The following is a 4903-nucleotide window of genomic DNA, read 5'->3' as shown; positions in this document are numbered from 1 at the left end:
AAAAGAAAAGGAAAAAGAAAAAAAAAGAAGAAGAAAAGAAATCAAGGTTCCAAGACACACACACTTAGGATTCTCTGAGAACTCCTGGTTCAGCAATATGTTTACATCTCCATTGTAAGTACCCTTGAACTTAAAGCCAGAACATCATCCACTAATTCCATGAATACCAAAGAAAGTCACAAAGCACTCTCTCCATCTCTGACCTTGAGATAAAGGAAGAGGGGATTGGGAAACCCTTAAAACTTACTTAGCAATCCGCTATCTCCCTCCTTATTCTCAGTGGCCAGTAGGTTGATTGGGTCTAGGCACTATAGACTGCCAACAGACTTGGATGCTATAATGTCAATTCCGCAAGGCTCAGCATCTGGGCAAGAATCACACGTATTCTTATCTGACTATTGGGCAAATACTAGAAGTAAAAAACCTTATAAAAGAACGTAACTGTTCATTTGTTCAGAATTATATTTAGAGTCACACTGAGAATTGATGCAGTTAATTATTAAGCTTTATTTAGCCTCCTGCTTTGTGTTTGCTAAATGTACAATTTTAAACAGACAACTAGAAATGGACAGATTGTCTAACCCAGATATGCTTAGTAGGGCCCTGGCCTTCGAACCTGCCAGAGATCTACTGAATATGGAATTTAAAATCTTAAACTTGAGAAGCTTACAATGATAGACAGAGACTCCCAAATCCTAGCAGTGACACCCTCAAGGTCTCCAAGAAGATACGGACACAAGAAGAAAGGGCTCCACATGGATTGTGGTGTGATAGCCACTGAGAAACCATTGAAAAACACTGCTCCATTATCTTGCCCTATGCTGAGGCCTGGCCTGAACTGTTGACAAACAAGGACACTGGACATGCCTCGAGTTAAGACAAAACAAGTCATCTTCCAAGTTCCTCCTCTACAGGAAGGCCTCTCAGATTTGCCGGGCCTGGCACCTGAAGTTTCATTCTACCCTGGGACCTGTGTCCCCAATGAAGCCATCAACTTCACAGGAACCTAGTGTAGTGACTGAGCAATAGGTAAGTCTGTCATTTTAATGGGCACATAGGCCATTTAGATTACAATATATCTTTTCTCATGTCTCTGAGGGGTTAGAAGCCAGTGATCAACAACCTGTGTGCCATGGTAGTAATTGGATAGGAAAAATTTATGTAAGGTCTGAGGGTATGAACACTTCTAAGAAAGTATTTGAAAATCTCGGAAGGTGTTTTGAGGTTGGTAAATACAAGTTGTGGAGGATTTACATTCTTGTAAACTTAAAAAGGCTCTTGTAACCTATAGGAAATCCACTCAAATCCATCTCTCACTGTCAAATGGACTCAAGATAAGTACTGCCAATTATCAGTCTGTTTCCCTCCCCACCTGCCCATTCCTGGGGGTGGGATCTATTTCCCTTTCCCTGGTCCTGGAATCCCCACCCCTCCTACTACTACCAAGACCATGGGCCTAAGAGTTTCAAATGTACACCCAAGAAAGTTTTTCTCCCTAAACTTTACCTTCTGCCCCTAACACCTGGGTGTTAGAATCTGCATCCAGGAAAGCTCCAAAACAGTTAGCCACAGGTGCTCTCACCCAGCCTCCCAGACTGCTGGGCCTACACATTCCTACACAGAGATGGTCCCACCACAACCTGGACAGCAGTGAAACAACGAGCTCTTCCAGGACTTGGCTGACATTCCAGCTTTTTGTCCACACCCTATAACAATGTCACCCCAATGTCAGCAGGGAGTAATCATGGATGATTACGTTGCCCATTATTCATTTATAATAATAATAATAATAAAAAGACTGGAATGTTTGATTTCAGACCCTAGTACAAGGGACTGGGATTCATATTTTACATATCAAAGCAGACCTGACCTCCAGATTCTCCCAGCATCCCTCAGTCCCTACCTGGCATACCCTGTCCCCCAACCTTGAACTTTCCAGCCGAGGGGCCGAGCTGCCCTTCTTCCAGAGACTCTTCTCTATATAATCCAGACATTTAGGTCTCTCTCGCTCCTTCTCTCTGTGTATGCATCCTTTCTCTCTTTCTCTGCCCCCAGCCCCATCTCTCTGTAGTGACTTCCCTGGCCTCCTTCCTTGGAGCACTGAACTTACTCACCCTAGAGTAGCTTTGCAATAAGCCAGTCTTTAATATATTTGAATCTGGCTTGAATTGGCTCATTTCACTGCAAAGAAATCACCTATCCCTATACAATCCCCATATACCATTCCAGGTTATATGCTCAAAGGAATTTAAGTGAGCATATCAAAGATACTCAAATAACTGTGTTTATTGCTGTACTGTCCACAACAGCCAAAATGTGGAATCAGTCTGTAAATCCATCAACAGAGGAGTAAGGAAAAGGAGGTACATGTACACAATAGAGTATCCTCTCAGAAACAAAATGAAGTAATTTTAGTTATGAGAAAGTGAATAGAGATCATCATGTCAAGGAAAGTAAGCTGAATTCAGAAAGGCAAATATACTGTATTTTCTCTTACTAATGGAATGTATCATTTTTACTGAGGGGAAAGGTGTGGAGAAAGGCAGAGACTAAAAGGAGAGAGGGGAAAGCAATAGAGGCAGAAGCATGACAAGTATTCCATATTCTTGTTCATATGTAGAATACATATGTGATAAAGAAAACTCTTCTTCAGGGCAACAGGCTTGGGAAACATTTGGTTGTCAAATAGCTCTAATATGCACTGTGACCCTCCCCCCCCCAAGAGAGCTGGATTATACAGCTTTCCTAAATATTTGTCTGTGAATTAAAAAAAAATGTTTTTGCTTGTAATATATGTACTGAAACCCAGGGTTTCACTTCTAAAATGTTGATTTAAAGACCGGATGGAGACTCTCTCTTAGCCTGGGAAGCCCTTGAAAGTGTGTCCAAGTGTATGGTGACAGTCACTATTCTGCCATGGATGCTTATGTTTTTAAAACATGGGGGAAAACCCTCAGGCCATATTCCTTGCGCTGTTTATATTCAGTTGATCTGCTTCTTGATCAGAAAGTAGTACTAGTTCTCCAGAGGGGGACATTATTCCAAAGAGACAGGTGACAACAAGATGCATCATACTTCAGAAGTCAAGAACAAAGAAAAGGTAACCATGAATAATTCTTCTTTGATGTAGGGTGAAGAGGATAATGTCCATTTCAGTAACATCATTCATCATAGATAAGATATGCTCAGCACTTGACACAACTGAAAATAGTTCTAATACTTCCTACCATGAACTAGGCTATCCTTTGTTGGGACTGAAAGAAATACCTGGTGACTTACACTTTCAAAGACGCTAAATCCTATGGGAATAACTGAAGCAATTACTTTCTGATTTTGAAAGAATTTTCACCTTCAAAACAGCAAAGCTGATCCAACCAAAGTCAGATAGCTTGGAGATATTATTTACATTGAAAAACAACATTAAATATGTATATGTATATACCAATATTCATATGTACAAGCATCTACCTGTAGATGGAGATGGCCATCATTAACTGTCTAGTAAGTATAAATAAAAGGGGCTGGAGAGTGGCTCAGTGGTTAAGAGTATTTGCTGCTCTTGAAGACGATCAGGGCTCTATTCCTAGCATGCATATGGCAGCTTGCAGCCATCTATGACTCTAGTACCAGTAGATCCAATGCCCTCTGTAGGCACCAAATACACATGCAAACACATGCAAACAAAACACCTGTACACATTAGACCAAATAATAATAATAAATGTAAAGAACGAAAGAACATAGGGTAACAATAGTTTCTATTTCTACACAAATGTTTTGTTTGTGCACATGATGTTCATGAGTGTGCAGTTGCACGTACGTGTGTACATGTGTGCACTTGAATGTAGAGGCCATAGGAAAGCCTCAGTTATAGAAGTAGACAAGATCAGGGCCATAAGCTTTGGCATGTTGGTTTGGGGGTGTTATAAAGTGAGATTTTGTCACTGTGGTACTGCTAAGATCTTGGATGACATTGTTCTTTATTGGGGTTTAGAAGGATCTGTCCTATACATTTTGGGATTTTGCACAGCATTTGAGTCTTGTTGTTGCATGCTAGTAGAGCCCTCCCGTTTGCAGGTTATATACAATACATTGAAAACATATACTAAATTATTATTGTGGAAGTATGGGTCTGACAGCTATGTTTTGAGATTTGCTGACTTTTGCCTTAAAACTTGTAAAAACAAGGATCTATGTGTCTCCATCAAAGCAGCTGCTTTGCCTAGGGGAGAGAAGGAGAAAGTTGCTGGTGATGACAGGTAGATGCGTCTGGAGATGCAATGTCTACTATTCTGGACTGACGTTGGTAGATGCTGTATTCACATCCAGTCAGGGGATCCCATTTGTGCTCACAGAAAGGGTCACCACATATGAACTGAGAATCCTATAAGCAGCATGCATGCCTTTGTAAAGGCCACACCTGCAGTGAAAAGTGTGGGGTGATCAACCTCTCAAACTCTCAGTCAAAGGCATCCTCAAATTCACCACATACCTTTATTTTCCCATGGATGATGGGGCTTTACAAAAATAAAAATAAAAATAAATAAAAGGTCCTAGCTCAGTTGGTAAAGGCCTGCCTAGAATGCACAAAGACCTATGTTCCATTCCACATAAACTAGATATGGCACAGGCCAATCATTCTAGCACTTGGCAGCGAGGAGCAGAGGTAGGGGCAGGAGGGTCAAGAGCTCAAAGTCATCTTCAGAGTAAGGTAATGGCTATCCTGGGTCAAACAAAAAGATTCAGATGCTATGGACCAAAGACAAGGTACACTGCCATCAGATCAGAGTGCCTCCTTCTCATGGGTACCGCATTTGATATATTGGAAGGACCTCAATTTGCCTACAGAGTCTAAGTGAAATACGGAGCAACAGCCTAAAGTATTCAGGCTTTGTTTATCAGAG

The sequence above is a fragment of the Mastomys coucha genome, chromosome X (assembly GCF_008632895.1).
Source record: "Mastomys coucha isolate ucsf_1 chromosome X, UCSF_Mcou_1, whole genome shotgun sequence".
NCBI classification, from domain to species: Eukaryota; Metazoa; Chordata; class Mammalia; order Rodentia; family Muridae; genus Mastomys; species Mastomys coucha.
The sequence above is the reverse complement of the archived record's forward strand: the minus strand, read 5'-3'. Positions refer to the sequence as shown.